Raw genomic sequence first — 20,672 nt, forward strand, 5'->3', positions numbered from 1 at the left:
TTTGGGTGACACACTAGTAGGTTTTCCAGATAAGATACAGGATGCCCAGTTACATTTGAATTTCAGATAAGTAAGGAACTTTTTAGTATAAATATGCTCCAAATATTGCATATAAAAATTTCATCTTTTATTTGAAATTCACATTTAACTGGGCATCTTGTATTTTTATTTGACAAATCTGGCAACCCTACCCATCATGTGAGTCATAGGCCTGAGAACCAAGCCAATCAAGCTGCTGACATCCTAGGAGAAATCAAATCAAGACAATATGTCTACACTGAGCTGAAGTATTTGCAAAGTGCCGTGCTCACAGCTGTGGGAGATGCAAAACAGTGTCAGACCTCGTGAGAAAACAACAGGAGAGGAATGGCCACCAGCCAGAGGGAAGCTATAGTGCTAGTGCAAAAAGTTGGGCTCAAGAACTACAGAAAAGCAAAACAGTATTAAAAAAATTGTTCCTGGTGGTTTTCTTTATCCACAACCTTTTGTGATGACTTCTTGCAATCGAGGCTTCTGCTCTGCAGCCTGGGAGAAGGCTGGAGAGGCTGGAAAAGAAAGCTTTCTGAAAAGCAAGGAGGCTTGTGGGCAGAGCACTCACCTTAGTCTTTTATGGCTGGGTAAAGCAAACATCAGCTTGATTGATGATTGAGGGAGAGCCTGGGAGAAACAATCAATAGGTATTTGTGGTTGGATGACTGACAAATTTTTGAGTAGGGATTGCATGATGAAAGATATTTTACCAAGACTATTTTGGAGATGTTGTGCAGGAGAATAAGGAGGATAAGGCCTCCTTTGATAACTGGAAAAAAATCAACCATCTGCCCTGATGGTGTTGCCCTTGCCTCAATATCCACACTGGGTAACACCTGACACCACCATCCCTCCTCACCCAGTAACCTAGTATCAAGTAGCTCAGGGGTCCCAGAGCGCTTGTGATTATTATAGCAGATTATTATAGCTCTGCTTCGTCTGAGAACTGGGAGAATAATTACACACTGGAGGAGGGAAGTATGGAAAAAACAAGAGGCAGCATTGTGAGGACAACATTAAAAAAAGTGACAAAGGAAAATTAGATGAGCTGGGGAGTAGGGTGTCATTAACTTTTTTCTGATCAATTAATATTCGTATGGTTTGGGGATAAGGAACTGTATGCCTTGTATTTTTGCTTCTGTTATCTGTAAGGCAAACTTTATTCTTATTTTTAAGGACTTTTAAGCAGTTCAGAAACTTTCTCAGGTGGACAGCAGCAAGGACGGTGGCGGGATTGGAGAGTGGGTCTTTAAGACTTGTTCTTGTCCCACTTCCCAGACCCCTGGCTCCCTGTTGAAAAGCAGCTCTGCAAACTCCCTCTCCACTTTCACAGATGTGCATGTTGGTGAAACCAACACAGGTCTCTCTCAGTCTACGGCTCTTATGCGCGTGTATTGTATTTTATTTTACTGTTTGGTACAAAAAGAAACAGAGTCTGGATTCAGCATAAATGATAAAAAGGATCTAGCCTGCCTCTGTGACAGAATTTATTTGCAAAGGGGATAAAGACATTGACTCACTTCCATCTTTCGACTTCCTAGAATGGACAACTCTTCTGGAAAAAATGGTGTTTCAGGCACTGGTAAGGAGGTGATCTGGTAAACTAGTTAGCCATAATATCTTACAAAAAGAAGAACTGTAATCAGATGCTATCCCACAGAATAAAGCAAGACAGAACAACAGAAATATGTCTAATCTTTTGAAAGACACCTAGACTTGTTTCTGAGGAGGGTGGGAAGGCTTTTGAGATACTGGGAGGGGAAAAGGATATTCAAGCTGAGAAGGCTCTTTGTGGTATGAAAGCTGCATGAGGGTTTGAGGGGAATGAATGAGATGACACCTACATAATAAACCTTAGGCCATCACACCTCTCCCACAGAGCTTGTTTGGGAACCGAGAAAGAGTGACTCAAGAATTTAAAAATTTATGACAAGAACAAGCACTCAACCTACAAGCTTCCCCCTCTCTTTCCTTCCCGTGCACTTTGTTTCCTTGGATTCTTTATATCTCACAGTAAGTAATTAATAGTTAATAAAGAGGTAACTGCTAAAGCCTATGATTTTGCCCTCATGCCAACTTTGAAGCAAGGCTCCACCCTTCTTTACATTTCCTTCAATGAAAATTCACTCCACGAGGTAGAGAATGCAGATTTTACTGAAGATTTTATAAGGGTGACTAAAGAGGGAATTTACATCTCACAATGCTCAGACTTCATTCCCCAAATTGCCATTAGATGTTTCTTCCCAATTCTGTTCTCAGCTATTGGCCTTTGGGTCCTTTAAACCTTCCACAAAGTAGCTTGTCAAATTCTCCGTTTTAGAGAATTCTTCACTTCTACCTGCCCATAATTCTTTTGCAGAAAAATTTAGCTTTTCCTCACTCTCTCAGTCCTTGGCACCAGCCCACCCACAGCCCCTAGGTGGGTACCCAGCCTTAGATCAGGCTTATCAAAGCATTTCCCCCGAAAACATGTTTCTCCTTCTTGCAGGGAATTCATGTAAAACTGCTAAGAAAAATGATATTTTCTTTGTGTTGCCACAGGAACATAATTTATCAGGGAACAATATCTGGCAAAGTTTACCATATGCTTTGGGTTTCTTAATTTTTAGATTCCTTGCTGATTTCTTATTCAAGGCTAGAGGTTGGGCTTGGTGGCAGTGGAGATAAGTGGATTCCTGTCCAGCTACACTTTCAGGATGACATCAATTCTTCCCTTACTTTTGAGTGAGTGTTTCCAAAGCATTCCTGGTGGATGTCTACCCAGTAGCGGGGAGACAAACTGGTATTTTGTTTTTTAACTTCTCCATCCTTGGGCACTGGCCAACCGTCTTTCTTCCTTCTCTTTGTTTGGGGACTGTCCTCCTTGGAATTTCCCCGTGTCTCTTGTGGAGATCATGGGCTTTGCCTTCCACTGGGTGATAAGAATTCCTTTATGACCACACTGAATCAGATTCTAAGATCTTAGAATAACTATACTAATTTTCAGATTTTATCATTATTGGTTGCTTATACTCTTGGGGACACCAAAGTTTAGTGATTCTGCATATGGTCCCCAGCCTGGGGGACTCCAAGATGTTTCCTCAAAAGTTGGCTTATAAATACTTTCCTCCCATGCAGCAATTCACCCTCCTGCGTCTTGTGTTACTTTTATGGAAATGATTTTCATTAAGGTCATCTTTTCTGAAGTGAAAATCAGACTCCATTTATACTTGGTAGGTACTAGGCTATCAAAGATATTTGTTAAGTAAATCTGGAAAGTTTAGGATGTGTCATTGGTTTTTAGACCTAAGTGGGGAACACCTTCCCAGAAGTCATGTGTTTCGCTGCTTGTCATTTCTCTTCCCTGAAGACCTGTTTTCTGTCATTTTTCCAACCCTGAGTGAGCTCTTTTCTCTTTCTGACTCACCTACCTGTGATATTCTTTGATTAGCTCATCATTATTTGATCAGTAATTCTGCTCACGCTCAAGAATTTTTCTTCTTTCTCAACTTACTGATTCTATAGCGCATCTTCCTTCCCAACATTTCTTTCTAAGGCAGACATTTTTCCTAGTCATCCTTCTTTCTCTCGTTTGATGTATGGCACATCCTAAGGAATATCAGCTGCTACATCCACCTCTCCACATGCCCCTCTTCCCCACTAGACCTCCCTGTAGCTATTGCTCCCACAATGACTCCATGTCTTCTTGCTCACTGTGCCTCATTTCTATCCTTGTCATTCACGGGTAACAGTTCAATGATCTTTCCCCTTCTCTGTCCACTGAGTTCACTTACAATTTACAATCCAAACAGTTCCTGGTTGTCAGCTTGCCTGATGGTAACCTCTAATATTTACTCTTGTTGTCCCTCCCTCCAAATATTTCCTGTCACCTTTCATCTCTGGAGTTGTCAGTATTCATCCCAAGTTCTTTCTTTTTCTTTCTTTTACTTCCTCCTTCATTCTTTTTTGCTCTCTCTTTACTTTTAAATTTTTTTTAAAAGATTTTATTTATTTATTTTCCTTTTTCTCCCCAAAGCCCCCCAGTACATAGTTGTATACTCTTAGTTGTGGGTCCTTCTAGTTGTGGCATGTGGGATGCTGCCTCAGAGTGGCTTGATGAGTGGCACCATGTCCGCACCCAGGATTCGAACTGACGAAACCCTGGGCCGCCTACAGCAGAGCGCGCAAACTTAACCACTTGGCCACAGGGCCGGCCCTTCTTTACTTTTAAATTTTGAGTAATGGTAGATTTGCAAAACGTTGCAATGATAGCAAAGATAGTACAGAGTGGTCCCGTGTACACCTTACCCAGTTCCCCGCATGGTCAACTCTTACATAATTACAGTGCTATGTCAAAACCAAGAAACTGAGATTGGTAAAATGTGTGTGTTGAGTTCTACACCCTTTTACCACATGTGTAGATCTGTGTAACCATCAAGATACAGAACTCTTCCACCACCATAGAGATCTACCTCATGCTAAAATTTTAATAGTTAAAGCAAAAGTCAGAATATTCTCTATTTCATGAAGTTTCTAAGTCTTGGATTTGTTGGGGGCATTGACATAGAGTTTCCCTTCTTCATAATTATACTCATCCACCATCTCTAACCCCATGGCGACCACTAATCTGTTCCTCAATTCTGTAATTTTGCCAGTTTGAGAATGCCATATAAATGATATTGTACATTATATGACCCTATTGAGACTGGCTTTTTTTTTCATTCAGCATAATGTCCTTGAAGTCCATTCAAGTTGTTGCATGCATCAATAGCTGATACCTGTGTATTGCTGAATAGTGCTCCAGGGCATGGATGTACATTTACCTGTTGAAGGACATTTTGGTTGTTTCTAGTTTTTAACTTAGAAATAATCTTTTCTTTTTCTGATGTTTTTCTTCTAGGCTGCTACTTTCTAGCTGGTGTTTGCAAGACAAGAAAATCTTTTGGAAGAGGAAGACTTACCCACTGGTTCTTTTGCTTATTCAAGGCTTGGATTCAATCCAGAGTGATTGACAACATTGAAAGTAAACTTTTCTTTTCAGAAACAGTCTTGGGTTTTGGCATCTGGACTTAGACTTTCTGTTGCAATTTTCATTTGTCAGTAAATGCTCTGCCTGGGGTGAACGTGCTAGATTTCACCTCCGAAGAGGTGTTCCTATATAAATTTTGATCATAAACAAAAATCAAGTTTAGTTATTTTAAGTGAGGATGTTAATTTAAAATGACTACATCATTACAAGGCCTTTGGTGCCTGTTCAGGAAAGCCTTCAAGTTATTTCTGGCAAAATGTATCGAAACTAGTGGCTTTTAGAACTCATTACTCAAGGGAAACAGGACGAGCTGAGTTTCAGCTGTTTGACTTGAAGGCGGGCTTACCCGGTGGCATTTGCTAAAGAAAAAAATTCACAGGCTCATTTTCCAAATGAGTTGAAGGTTCAGTATTTTGTTGGTGTTTGAGAGGGAACTCCTGAGCACTGATGGGCTAGTTTTATCTTGGTTTTAGTAAATTAGTGAAGTTGCCTGACATTTTTGGCATGTAGTGATGAAGGTTGACAAAGAGTTTCCCTCTCGTGAGTAACTTGGCTTCATGTTTGAAGATTTCACATATTTGCGTAAAGTCCAAGTTGAGGTGATTATGTGGCAGAAAAATACAACATTACCAGATACTTTAGTCTTTCAGGGCTGAAAGGAATTTTGGCATATGTGAAACTGAAGTTTGGATGGGCACATCAATATTTTTTCTTAAAATTTACAGTAAATTTAAAATTTTAATAGTTGAAGCAAAAATCAGAATCTTCTCTATTTTATGAAGTTTCGAAGTGTTGGCTTTGTTGGGGGACATTCAGGTTTAGTTAACACTCTTGTGAGAGTAAGCTCCACTCCCCATCCTCCCCATCTTCCCTCCCCCAATTTTGAATTTTTCTTAACACCTGGGAGATGATAATGCCTTGGATTTGTATAGCCTGTATCGGGAAGAACTGAAAGCACTTTGTACACTTTATCTAATGAATCCCTAGTTTCCCTCCAGAGAGGCAGAGGAAAGTGAGCTATAGATAGGCCCAGCAGATTGCTGTGTTGTATGACAAGCACTGAGTCACCCAAGTGAGTCACTGGCAAGATGGGGAGGGCACTTTCCACCCAGGCTAGTGTTCTCAGACCAGAGTTTCCAGCATTTGTTTCCACAATGTCCCAAGGTGTCTTCAAGTGTCTCATGAGATTACTGTAAGAGCTGCGTGTCAAATTTGAATGAATATCAACCCCCCAAAAAGGACAAAAACAAAACCATTTTTGGAAGGTTTGTTAAGATGTGCTACAGAGTAGACCCATCTAGGGCAGTACTGTAGCTCAAGAAAGTTTGAGACATAGCTCTAAATGGGGATTTATGCAACTTCTGATGGGCCAAATCCCAGAACTAGAACATTGAGGTAAAGGGCAGGGGAAATCTGGTGGTCTTTTTTCCAAAGAAGTTACTGGTCAGAGTTCTTGGCCTTCTCCTTTAGTAATACCGCGAATGTCGTAGTAATCAGAATTCTTTATTAATCAGTCTTTTTGCACATCTGCAATGTGAGGACGAATACTGGCAATGATGACTCAGGTGTGAAACATCTTGAACTGGTTCTGAATGATCAAAATCCAAATTTTATTGAGCTAATAGTGGTGTTGGTGTTCATGCTATTCCACCATATTTGAGCCCCTTAAAAAGAAGAATCTGTGACTAGCTCTGGTGGCTGTTGAATAAGCAAGCCTGCTCATTTGCTGGTGTTTCTGGGTTGTGGAGTTCTCAGTTACAATCCTCCCAGGCTGCGAGGCTTCCAACCACCCAACTATCCAGAGGCCTGCTGGGATGTGGCTCTTAGCACACAAAGCATTTCAGAAACAATGGTGGGGATCCGGAAGAGACAGTGCTCAAAGCTGAGAAGCAAGGCAAAGCAACAGGAATTAACACTCACCCAGGGCCTAATGTGTACTAAGTTCCATGCTGGCAGCTTTAACCCATGTTGTCTCATTTGTCACAGAGAAATGACAGCTGATCAGTGCCAGGAGCCTCCCCAGAAATTAGGGATAATGTGCTTAGAAGATACTCCTGTGGGTTAGGGTGTTGCATTGGCAGTTAATAGAAAATGTGAAAGTGGCCTAAGTGATAAGCACATATATTGGCTCAGGGGAGGTTGATGCAGTGGTTCAAGGATGATCATAAGGACCCAGGTTATCTCCATCTCTGCATGTGCTTTGTTGACTTGATGCTAAGGCTGGCTCTCCTTGTGGGCGTAGAGTGATTGCCAAGAGCATTAGTGCTAGTAGTCTTTATCCTGTTCAGAGAGTGAGAGTTAGTGGGAGAGAGAGCTGGTTTCCAGTACTTTTCCAGAAAAGAGTGAACCTCCTTTCCCAGAAGCCTGTAGCCCTTTCATTTCATTGGCAGAATTGGGTCACAAGGCCAATCTTCAATTGTCTGGAATGTCTTCTCTAACTTGAGACCTAAGCTGCAGACATATTTCAAACTGCTTACCAGAAATCTAGCCCTTGTGACCTGAGGCATCTTAAATCCAAGGTATTCAAAATGGCACCCATCATCTCTTTTTTCCACTTCATGAAACGTGCTCTTACTCCTCAGTTCTCTGGTTTGTTCAATGACACCATCATAGGCATAGACTCCCAAGCAACAAAGTGGAACATTTCCTAGGAATCTCTTGTACCTCTATATGCCAGGGATGTCTCAGAAGTTCTTTCCCATAAAGGGATGAAGCTTAGTTGGCAAAATGAAAGTTGACATAAACATATTTGGTATTATCTTGAATCATGTTCTAAGATGTCTCTGATGACGTGTCTTTAATGTAGATTTCACTTCATTTGAGCCAACTGCAGCATCCAGCATGTGTGACATCAAATAAACAAGTTCAGTCCTTGTGGTTTTCTTCTGGGGCAAATGTTGGTGTGTGAGGGAGGCAGCTGAAGCTAAAGGCGCGTTTTGGCCTGAATGGTGAGCAGAGCCAAAGTTTTACCCCATGGTTTGACAAGATCTTTGGTGAAGGTGATGGGAAGTGTGGGTGGACCTCAGAAGTTTTCTGCAGGTAAATTGGTTTCACCTGGTTGTGCTGTGAATGTCATATGGTGTTCTGCACATCTAGAGATATAAATATGGAATTTTAAAACTTTGCTACTTGGCTTTTGTCAAATTAAAGCATGGACATTTTCAGCCAGGTGCTATCTCAGCTCACCAAATGGTTTGACACAGGAAAAACATGTGGTTAAAATATGGCCTCATCTTGCGTATAGCCCAGACCTTATGCCATCAGAATATGATTTTCTTTGGTTCATTGTTGTATTCGTCTTCTAGGGCTGCCATAACAAATGACCACAAACTGAGTGGCTTAAACAAGAGAAATTTACTCTCTCACAGTCTAGAGGCTGGAAATCTGGAATAAGGTGTCTGAAGGCTCTGGAGGAGAATCCTTCCTCGCCTCTTACAGCTTCTGTTGACTCCAGGTGTTGCTTCGCTTGTGGTTCTTTCACTCCGATCTCTGCCTCCATGTTCACATGGTCTTCTTCTCTCCGTGTCTCCATGTGGTGTCCTCTTCTGTCTCTCCTAAGGGCACTCATCATTGGGTTCAGAGCCCATCGGGCGGTCCAAGATGATGTCATCTTGAAATCTTACCTACAAGATCTGCAAAGACCGATTTCCCAGATAAGGTTATATTCACAGGTTCTGGGACGTGGACATATCTTTTTGGGGATCACCAGTTAGTCCACTGCAATTGCCATGTTTCTTCTCAGATGGTGGATTTGGAGATATTTGACAAGGATGGAACTGACTGTCATGAGTTCTCGGCCTCCAAATCCAGGGAATGGTGCCACCACCAAAATAAACTGCTTGAAGAAAGACCGGTCTCAGATGTCAAAAATGATGGTCTGTATCCCACGGAATCATCTTGTTTCTTTGCTGTTTTATTTATTGCCTGATGAGCTGTACATGTATGAGAAAGAACTTTGAGATATTCTAGTGAATAACCATCAAGTTCTTTAGATTGTATCTTCTAAACATTCTCTGAATCCATTGCACTCTTTCCTTGCTGCCACCACTGCAGATCCCTATAATTTCTCACCTGGATTGTGTCTTACTTCTCCCGTTTTCTCGCCAGCTCCCATTTTTCCCTATTACTGCTGGATGAGCTTCATGAAATTCCAATCTGGTGTTACTTGCCTTGTGCTCTAGCACAAGTTTTCATTTGTCCCACCAGAGGCTTCTGTCTCCACCCTGACTTCTTCTCCCAAAGCTCCTTTGCCCTCTGGCTTCTGGTTGGGTTTGCCCAATGGGGGTCACTGGTGAGATCAGGGATGTGGGAGCAATGAGAAGGGCCATGTTTCTCCCCAACTCCTTCCCTGGAGGTCACCACACCCTGGTTACATCCCTCAACTGATGCTCACAGCTCCCATCAGTCCGCCTTCTCCGCATGACTCTCTCATCCAACTTTTAGTAACGTTTTCTCCTCTCACCCTTCCAAGCCTAAGGATGGCAACAGGACCCCTTTTGGTTTCACTACACCCTACCCACACCTTTGAACATAATCTCTTTGTAAACTCTTCTCAAATGACTGATTTCAGTGAGCCATATGTTTCTTGCCTGGACCGTGACTAATACAGCCATGCGTAAAGCATGTCACTGGCTCTGTCTTGCCCAGAGGACAAATGCAACATCCCTCAGCAGGGGAACAAGACTCTAGCCTTGCTGCTTCCTGACACACACTTTGCACTCCTGCATCCTGACGGGTTTGTGGTTCTCTGAACTTGCAGTGTTCTTTTTTCATCTTGGGGACTTTGCAAGTGATATTTTCTTTCCTGATTTATCTGCCTGGACATTGTCTTTTTCATCCTTCAAGACTTCGCTCAAATGTGGCTGTTGACTTTTGCTGACTTTCCCTGGCGGGGTTAGTTGCTTCCTCCTCTGCGCTCGCACATCACATTATACACACGTCCATTAAGATGCTTATCATCATTCTAAGTATTCATTCCCATGTCTGTTCTCCAACTAGTCTCTGAAAGCCTTGACTGCATGGACTGTATTATCTTTTCTTTGTTCTCCAAGTGCCTGCTGTTGTCCCTGGTGGGCTTAATAAACATTTTTGAAGGAATACATTTTCTTTATGGACTATATTATTTCTGGCTCTGTTCATATAAACGAGATTACTGAAATAAAATAGCATCTTTATCGAGGCAAGCATGCACATTTTCTATTTTGATGAGCAGTATTTTGTTTTATTCTTACGACAACTCTGAGAGATGGGTAAATGGGAGGCAAATTCCTCTCTGTCCATAAGAATGTTGAGTTAAAATAGAACCATATTACTAAACCTAGATTTTTAGTGACAGAACTCTGCCAAGAATCTAGACCTCTTGATATGAGTTTGGTTCTCTTTTCATTAGACCATTCTGCCTCCTGAGATGCCAGATTAAAAAAACAACAACAAAAGCCAGGGGCAGACCAGAGGACTGAGCCCTACCCCAAGGGCCACTTCAGATGGAAGGCAGCTCAAGTGCCATAGAGATAACTCCAAGTGATTATAAACACATGTCAGGAAGGCTGTTTAGAAAGAATTTGTTGTCAGAAGGGTCCTAACGAACGGAACTGGTCACATTAACTAGCTTCCTGTTGCTCAAGAATTATGTCTGATGTAGACTCCAGAGACCATTGACAGAGCATACACTTGGATTAAAATTAGGATATGAACATCAAAAAGAAGTATTCTGCAACCCTGGGGAAGGGCTGGCAACCAGTGGGGAAGGAACGGATTGTTTCTATAATTCAAACCATATCCCATGAGAAAGTAATTTATAGGCAGCAGCACAAATAAAGATAAACTTGAGAGCATTTGGGACAATTTCTGTTATGTCAATAGAAGGCTGAAAGGTTCTTCCTTCTGTCTGCCTTAGGGGAGGGAGCATTATGTTGAAAGCACTGCTACCAATGGAGCTGGCTTGTAAGGAACATTCATAGAGATACAATCAGAGAATTTCAGCAGGAAAAGGGACCTTAGAGATCATCTTATGCTAGGTTTTGGAAGTTTGAATCTTTTCCAACAGGAAGGAAAAAATGAAATCTGAATTCTCCAGTTGGTTGAAGGTCAGGACAAACAATTTTAAATGCAGTGCATAGGTACTACCCGATATAATCTTTGCAACACCGATAACGTCAGAACATCCGTGTGATCCCCGTGTGCTCGTTTCATAACCTCGCAATCATCATGACAAACCTTCGATTAACTGAAACACCTATTAATTGCTTGGCTCTTTCCCCCTGTTCTTCACTGAAGACAAAGACGTGAGTTAACAGAAGATAAAGAAAATAAAGAACACAAATTTCCATGCATTCAGCTTTACCTCTTAAATCTTCTACATCAATATTCTCAATCTTAAAATGTTCATTTCTTTTGACCCAATGATTTACGTTTTTGGGAATTTATCTTACGGGTATAATAAATGTTGTAGACAAAGATCTGGAAAGAAATCGAACTGTCCAATAATAAGGAAGGCATTAGCTAAATCCAATTAATAGAATTCTACACCATTACTTAAATCATGTGTTTGAAAGACATTTAATGATGTGTAGACGCTTATGGTATAAATTACGAGACAAGATACAAAATTGTACCTATGCTGTAACCTGTTCAATGTTTTGAAAACCTTTTCCCCTATGTCTAGATACATCTATCTATAAATAGAAAAATACCAGAAGGAAAACCATCAAAATGTTAATTATGGTTATCTCTGGGTGATGGGATTATGGCTGTATTTTATTTTCTCCTTTGTACTTAATTTATTTTTTGGACTTTATGAGTATAAATCAGAAAACAACTTTATAAACAATATCGAAAATCCTTTCCTGGTTTCTCCCTTGACTTCAAGATGAAATCTAGACTCTTTAGCCTGGTAAACGGGGTCCTTTACAGTCTGGCTGCCCAGTTTCCTGGCTCATCTCTCCCCACACCTCAGCTTAGGCCCTGCCTTCCAACCTGCTTCATGAGTCAGCTGAATTACTGGCAGTTTTCCAAAGGTGCAAGGCTTTCTGAAAGTCCTTTGCCTCAGCACATGGCTGTTTTTTCTGCCTAGGACACTTTTCTCTCCTTGTGAGTATTTGCGTACTCCAAAATTCAGCTCAGATCTCTTCTCTTTTGGAAAGCCTCCTGTAGTGGACATTGTGTCATGCTGCTCCATCTCCCCTTCAGGCCCAAGGTGCTCATCCTCCCAGCATCCAGATGTTGCCTGTTGCTGGCTTATGAATGAATCCCTCTCCTGGAATTGCCCTTGGTCCAAGGGAGCAGCCTTGTCTGAGGTCATGCCCCTCCCCTGGGATGCCTCACATCTAATGAGTGGTCAACAGAGGGCACCAAGTCTTGACCCTCTTGTCTCAATTAGTGACAGTTCTGAAAGGTCATCCCAGCTTCAGAACTCCCTGAGGGATCAGCTGAGCCTCTTTGACAACTGCATCCTCTGCATCCTTCCTCTACGTGGTCCTTCTTCCCTTACGCCCTTGCAAGTGGGCACTTTCCAGGAAGCCCCTTGCGCACAAATCTGTCTCTGAGTGTGTTTCTTGGGGAACCCAATGAGGACCTCTCCTGTGATCCCTTACCTCACACCTTAAGTTAGAGCCCTATCCTCTGGGCTCCTCCAGTGCCCTTTATCTGTACTTTAGCACTTCTCTCATTGTACTGTAACAGACCACAATTCTAGTGTCTCCCCAACCTGACTGGGATCCTCTGAGGGTAGGAAGCAGTGTCTCATTTCTCTTTGTGTCGGTCACAGTGCCTGGCTCCTGGTTTGTGATAAATGAATATGTGTGAAAGGAAAGCAGATAGTCAAAAGAATAAGAGGTGGAGAAATGGAGTGAGAGCCTTACTGACAAAATTAAATAGCACAGGTCCTTCTACATCTTTTCTCCTGAAGTTACCTTTCCTATTGAACCCTTCTGTGTATCCATCAGTAAACGAAGCTCTGACTTGTGCTCCCATGCAGCTCCTCTCAGGGGCACCTTGGGAAATGCCAATTGGAAGTTGAAAGAATTCTGCACTTCATTTTTCCTCTTGTCTCATATTTGCAAGACTAACCCTCTTTCTTCTCTCTTTCCTCAACACTTTCTTGTCTCCTTTCCTCTTTGCTTCCCTTTCTTCCCACCATCTTTCAAACCAAGCCGAAGGCCAATTTGTTGCCAAGAGAGTTACAAAGAAGTCACGACCAATGGCTAAACTGAGAATAGTTCTTCTTCAGGATGATGCAGGGAGAAAAGTTGGGTGCCCTTTCAAACTCATACCATTCTCTGATGAATAATTCTTGGAGTTGGGATGTTCTGGTTTCTTGTTCCTAAGGAATGATTCAGGTAAAGGCGGTAAAGGCAGTCTGTCTCAGGTTTCAGAATTATCAGTGTGATTAATCACAAGCGTGTTATTAAGTCCCTGGCTACGTGCCATCCAAATTGAGTCACCAACACCCGGCCCTTAAGCTTACAGGTTTAGGAACCCTCCCTACTCCTCCCTTCTGTTCTACTTTCATGGACTCCACTCTTGGAGAATTCTCTAGTTCTGAAAAAGTTCTGAGTTATGACAGAAGGCTGCTCCACATTTATTCCATTTTTCAAGAAAAACGTTACTATTTTCTCTTATTACAGACCAACCTGGTGCCTCTGTGAAGTGGAGCTGAGTTATTCAGTGACCCCTTCCCATTTTGTCTGCTGTTTTACGCGTGTGGCAGAACAGCTGCTTTGATCCCCAGTGCATAATTGGGGACAGAGCACACGGAGGGCAAATGGGCTTGAATAATTATAAAGCCTCTAAACGCCAGTGCTGGGACGGGAATCCACGACTCCTGACTAATGGATCTATACCTCTAACACTAGTCCATGCTGAGGGCAATCCCTCACTTGGGAGATTTTCTCCACGAATGCATTCATTCCCCTCAGACTTAAAAGTTGTCACCCATCCCAGAACTACAATGTGTGACCACAGCATTGGCAGCCATGTGTGTGTGCGTGTGCATGTGTGTGTGTGTGTTAGAGACTTCAACCCTGCAGAGACTTAGCCCTGCCTGTTGTAGGTGTTACGTGGGAACATTTATTCCCCACCCCTCTTGTTTCCAGGGGGATATGTGCCCATTGAGTGAATCCCCTGGGCTCTCTTCATCCTCTCCTTTACCTTTTCGGAAGAAGAGGAGAGTGTTCAATCTGGTAGAAGCAACTGAGCACGTGTGCCTCACTTTCTTCTCTCTCTCTGTTTGGGGATCGCCTGGAGAAAGTGAACATTTCTGCTCCTTCAAGCCTTAAGTTTTAAGGGCAACTCCTCACATGGCAAAGTTTCCTGTCTTCCAGCATTGCCTGGCTCTGGCCAGGTGACTTCAGTTCGGTGGTACAGTATTAACAAGCCCACAGACCTGAAGTCATAGTCTCCAGCCGAGACTTTGTCAATTAGAAAGATGGTGATATTTTTACCTCTATCTGTTGAATTCTTACGTCTCTTAATTGGTTCAGGCCTCGGGCCGGAAAGAGGGCTGCCGCTTATTGGGTTTCCTAAAACATCAACTTCAGGCAGGGCTCCTCTGCTTGGCCTTCAACAATGGCCTGGCGTGGAAAAAGATCTGCTCTTGGGGGGTAGCCAAGAATGTGGGGGAGAGAGTTTGGAATGGGAACACAAAGGAACTTAACAACGAGATTAACTGGGCAAGGGTTTCCTTTCTACAGAGCGAGTGACTCAGGGCAGGTCCTGACTCACTTGGGGCTTCTGAAGAGAAAGGAGGGGCCTTCCCAATAAGTCACCCTCTCTGTATGTGACAGTCAGAGTAGTCATGGAACAAACAAGTTTCCTGCCAGGGCTCCTTTCGGTTCCCACAAATTTTCAAGTTTAAGCATCCGCGTGAGCCAGGGAAACTCAATAGTTACTAGAATAGTTCCCTTCTGTGTACTGAAATCCAGTTAACACCTGACCTCCCCAGCCAAAATTAATCTCTCTCCTCTAAACTTCTACCTATGGCCTAGAGCTTGCATTTGAGACTGACTACTCAAATAAACTGACTTATTACCTGCTTAATTGTTGCTATAGTCATTCTTGCTCTTTGTGCATTTTATCTCAAATCCCAAAGTTTCAAAGTTATTTATGTATAAGGACCTTGTCTTACACCTCCTTGTATTTTTGCCTATCCTCCAAGAGTCCGGAATAGAATTCGTTTGCACTTGGTCATGTGGAAATAAGTGAATACTGAGCAAATATGAACAATCAGAGGTTATTTGTTCAGATCTTGCTATAGCAAGAGAGTCAGCCACCATCACGTGTTTTGGCAGAGGCTCAAAGGCAGGCAGAAGAGTGGAAAAACTTTACAGGAAAAAAAGAGAAGACTTCTTAACTAATTATATCTGCAATGACCCTATTTCCAAATAAGGTTACATTCTGAGGTATTGGGGGCTGGAATTTCAACATATCTTTTTGGGAGACACGAGTCACCTGTAACATTATGAAGAGTTCTTTCCTCTCCATGAACTCTGCAGTTGCGAGCGGCTGGCTTTCCATCACTTCCCAGCCTCTGCCAGCACATGGCTCATGACTAAACAGTGCTGCTCCAGGAACCGTGGTGACTAGCAGTGCTGCGAACAGGCAGTTCGAAGGGGTGATGAATAAGAAGTTATCATTTAAAAAGCCACCCAGTTCCTTTGTAAATACATGTCACAGGGTATTTAGAACCATCATACCCCACCCCCTGCTGCACGTTGGTGGAGCTATTAAGTAAATTACACACACACGCGTCTATTTTGGGCACCTCTTATTCACAATCCCCCGGGAGCCTTATCTCCCTGAGGGAGTGTGCTCATCCAGCCTCATTTCAGCATTTAACTTTGCCTGTTTCTAAAGTTCAAGGTGTCCTGAATTTCTTTGCATCAGCTCAGTCCCCTCTCTTAGTCATCAACTGCCACTTTTCTCTCTTTTTACTCTTTCAGAAAGTACTGTTTTTGCTCAGGTAAAAGAGTCATAGGAAGAGTGTTCTCTCCCTTTGATGATTCATTCCTTTGCTTTTCACCATTTCTAAATGTTAGAGGGAAAAGAAAACCCTTTTGTTCATGGCTTTGGTGAATGAGCATGATCAATGAGGGTGAGAGAATGCAGTCATAAAACACTTTCAACCTCGGGCGGAAGCAATCTCATTTATCGGTCTTTCTGATTCTTTTGAGAGGTGGCATCATGATTCTCACGGCCCCTGGAATCCATGAGAGTGACTTCCCTGCTTTCGAATGATGTGCCCACCTATTGCACTTCCTTCGTGTTTTGCTGTGAGTGAATCATGGCAAGAAGGATGCCATATGAGCACTCCACTCACTTCGTTTGTGGATCTAAGAAATAGGCTCAGAGTGTGTCAGAGGGTGATAGAGCTGAGCTTATTCAGTTGAGTGAGTCCATCAGAGGGTATTATGGGTTGAATTGTGTCCCCCCAAAATTCATATGTTGAGGTCCTGACCCCTAGTATCTCAGAATGTGACTGTATTTGGAGAGAGGGTCTTTAAAGGGAATCAAGCTAGAATGAAGTCTTTACGATGGGTCCTAGTCCAATATGACTGAGTCTTTATAAGATGAGGAGATTAGGACACAGACATAAACAGAGAGAAGACCAAGTGGGGACACAGAGAGGAACTGGCCATCTACAAGCCGAGGAGAGGGGCCTCAAAAGAAACCAACTCTGCCTACGCCTTGACCTCAGACTTCTAGCCTCCAGAACTGTGAAACAACACATTTCTGTTGCTTAAGCCACCCACTTTGTGGTACTTTGTTACAGCAACCTCAGCAAACCAGTACAGAGGGGGAGACAGGTTCATACAGGTGAAGTGAGCTTTTCGAGGTTCTGTGTCCACCAATGGAGCTCCAGGCCCACGCCCCAAAGATCCTTCCTCCTGGTTCAGTCCTCATCCCACTTCGTGATGTGATACAGCATTTGTTATAAAAAAGATCCCACTAGGCTACTTCACCTATGAATTAGATTTAATTGGCATCTCAATTGTGGTGTCAATTCTTTTGCCATTTCCTGCAACACCGAGGGAGAATTTTTCTAAGCTAATTTTTTTTAGCTGCAAAGATGACAAATGTTATCAATGATATCCAACCAGAGTATATTTTCATCCCTTTTCTTCCCGTCAAGATAAGCCAGAGTGTTTGTTGCCAGAAATGGAAAACAGCTTGCTCATCAGCCAGATGATCGCAGTGCTCAAAAGTTCCACTCGTTTGCCATGTGTGAAATGTTAAGAATTGAAAACAGACAGGCTTACTCTGCTTAAACTGTGGGCTCCGTGAAGCAAGAAAAAGAGATATTTGGATACTAGAAAAAAGAGTTGCGGAAATGGTTTTGACGGCAAAGTGAACAGGGTCTTTTCAAGTAGCTCTGAGGTGGGACACCCAGGTTGATTTGCTAGTGGCTATGGCTATTCATCAATTGGATGAAAGATGGAGCCTAAAGGTACCAACCTCTGGTGGCTACCTCTGTGTTCTAGGACAAATTCCAATGTCCTACACAAATGTGGCCCTTGGGACTTCTACTGCATTATCTGAAATGAAAATTTCTACACATTTCAGTTAGACTTCTTCCCGATTATCCGGATCAAAATATCTCCATGAGTTCATAGTACAAGTCAGAAATATGCAGTGGACCTGAGGCTTCTCTAGAAACAGCGAGGCTTCAGATAATAGGCTTGAATTGTTCCATTATTTTTCCACTCATGAGGAAATAAGGGGTGTTTGTTGAATTTTTGTGAGATTGAGTTAAATTACCCAGTTATCAATCCATTATTACGTTAGAATAATGTGTGTTTGCTGAGTGATTTCTGGTCATTTTTATTAGTCTCTCTTTGCAACTACTTAAGGGACTTTTTGACAATTGCGAGAGCCGTTTTAAGAAACAGAAACACAGGCTTACAGAGGTTAAACGATTAACTCAACATTGACCAAAAAAAAAAAAAAAAAAAACCCTGAAGAAAAGTCAGAATTCACACTCAGGGCTCTAATTACCATTCTGTAGGTTTCTGGAAGCTCACATAATCACTTTACGCTTTATTTATGTCTTGGAAATCATTTGCATTTCAACATTTAGATTTCCTCCTGTACTTGATTCTCAAGGTCTTGGACGTTAACTCGAACTCAAGGATTTGGCTACCTAAGTGGAAAAAAAACACCTGCCCTGATTCTTCTTTGTTAAGACGAGCTCAAAATAGGGCAAAATAAGTAAGTTCTCAGGGAAAGACAATGCTGCATTGAGTTCCACTTCCTATGGGTAAATTCATGACCGCCAATTTGTCTTAAGGGGGGTTGTTTTTAGCAGCAGGGAATTCTGGCTGGCTGGAGAGCAGACAAGGAAAGGAGGAGGGGGGAGAAGAGAGACGAACTTTCAGGTGCACATAGAACGCGCAGCTTTCAGCCCACTTTCTCCTTCCTTGTTTGAGTCAGCTCCATGGTACCCCACCCACTGCTGGCCTTTCTCTGGGGCTCAGGTTTTGAGCTGACTGAGTGCTCAGCAGTTGGCCGCAACTCTTCTTCCGATGAAAGGACAAATCAGAAGGTACCTATTACAAGTCTGTGAGCAGAGAAACAAAGGCCCGGCTGCTGACACCCTCCCACTAACTTGGGTTTTAATGGTAGGTTTAATTTCCTCACGCTAGCTGAAAGAAACAGAAAAAACTAAGCGGAAAGAGCCAGGGTGTGGGTAGTGGCGGCGGTGGGGAAACGACAGCTGTTGTATTCATGGTTAATCAGGTGTGTCTGTCTTTGTGTCGCATCTGTCTGCTACTGTTGCGGGGCCACATGTGAAAGGGAACGGAGGGGAAGGGGCCATTCATGTTCAAAGCCAGCAGCACTGACCTCTGCTTCGTTCTCCTCGGGGTAGGAGAGCTTGTCTATTTAACTTTCCCCATTATAGGAAGCTGTAACTCTACACTATTAGCCCACCCTAACCATTTTGGCCTGACAGACGCAAGCTGCATCCAGAATGCCATAAATCTGCCTGGAGAAGGAGGCCTCGTCCCTCCTCCCATGCTTTTCCTCTGGGATTCTGTTTGATTTGTCAAACAAGAGAGAACAACAAGGAGAGAGCAAAATGAGAACGGAGGGCATCTGGGTTCCCTTTCTATCTTAAACTGACCTAGACAGTGAATGTACGTTTTCCCTAACGAGCTTCGGGGGGGAGCATGGCTTCCCTAGGCCACGACTAGAACACCCATTTGCCTCCAGACCTGTTTGTCCCACGTGTCCCCCACACTCTCGGTGTTTGCGTCAGAACTTAGTCATCTCCCTGGCACCAGATCCTCCTCCTACCTCCCTCTGTTCCATGCCTCCCTCTCCACCCATGTGCAGAGGGACAGCCGCAGAGGATGGGGAGGCTTCCGGCTTCTCTTGGAGCCAGGTCTGCACTTGAGATATTGCTAGCCTGCCTCTGCCAGACAGGACTCTTCCTTCTGGAACGTGTAGAAACAGCTGAAGTGCAAACAACCCCCACTCTCCACCCCTCAGTGCACGAGATTGTTTTAAGGCCTAGTGTCTAAGAGTTCAAAGGTCTTCTCCAGCTGGAGGCTCAGACTGACCTCTTCCTACCAGTGGTTTTGGAGACTCTATGTTACCCCTTTGAGGGAGCTTTGCTTCCAGCCCTCCTGCTTCAGGACCAGCCCTTGTGTTTCTTGGAGTAAATGGTAGTCATCAGCATTTTCAAGACCAAAGCTCTGGCTCAAACTTTGACTTTCCTTGAGAATCAGCCATCGTGGACTTATCCCAGGGTTCAACAGAGCTTGCCACTTGCAAATCTATTTTGGTTTAAGCCACTTCTCAATATAGGCAGTAATTTTTACCCCATTGTGTTAATTCTTCTCATGGGGAGGCTGGAGTCGGCCTCTACTGATATTGTGCTTTTGGAGTGTGTGTGTTTGTTGTGTGCGTGTGCATGTGCATATTGCATATATATGTATATATCTTTTTAAAATCAATGTTGTGACTGTCCCAGAATGTGGGTTCTCATCACCACAGCTGAGTTTCCTCTGTCTCTGAGCCTGTGCTGATTGCCGTGGCTGTGTTACTGACATGCAGCCCTGGGGTCAGGGAGCTTTGGTTTCCCTGACGATGAAGGACTTTGGAAAACAATCCCACTGCCTGTGCCCTGCCCTGTTTCCTCTGATACCCCTGGATCTCCAAATTTCAATAAAGTCAATAGGCAAAAACGAAGCTTTTAATAAGAGCTCAGCACTCTTCTGGGCTTCAAGAACTCATCGTCTTGTGAGAGACCGAGAATTGTATGAATAAAACGAGCAATAACAAGTAGGGCTGAAAAACTTTTTTAATAACTTAAAAGAAACACAAAGTCTAACTTGCATACAGAAAAGTGCACATATCCTAAGTGTACGGCTAGATGAAAGATCACAAAGTGAACACACTCATGTAACCATCACCCAGATCGAGAAACAGAACATTACTGCAGCTGGAAGTTTCTTATAGTCTACCTATGTGGACACCCCATTACATCTAAAGCTATTCTTCTATGACACTGTTTGGGACTGAGATTTAGTTCTTAATTATGTGGCTATGGAAGTTCACAGACAGAAGGGTTCTCGTTGCCTGGAAGGGATTTGCTCATGGAAGGATTTGAGTATGACCTGGGTTGGCCTCCTGAGGT

At 43.0% G+C, this 20,672-nt stretch overlaps 1 long non-coding RNA gene across 3 annotated transcripts in view; it reads left to right on the forward strand.

Annotated features, from left to right (window-relative positions):
* Positions 1-20,672, forward strand: part of LOC123286999 (uncharacterized) — a 135,767-nt gene that overhangs the window by 66,542 nt on the left and 48,553 nt on the right. For all 3 annotated transcript variants that reach the window (XR_011505185.1, XR_011505187.1, XR_011505186.1), the window contains one exon: positions 4,910-5,032. This is a non-coding gene — a long non-coding RNA (uncharacterized lncRNA). The remainder of the gene's footprint in view (positions 1-4,909; positions 5,033-20,672) is intronic.

Source organism: Equus asinus, chromosome 8 (assembly GCF_041296235.1).
Source record: "Equus asinus isolate D_3611 breed Donkey chromosome 8, EquAss-T2T_v2, whole genome shotgun sequence".
Lineage (NCBI taxonomy): Eukaryota > Metazoa > Chordata > Mammalia > Perissodactyla > Equidae > Equus > Equus asinus.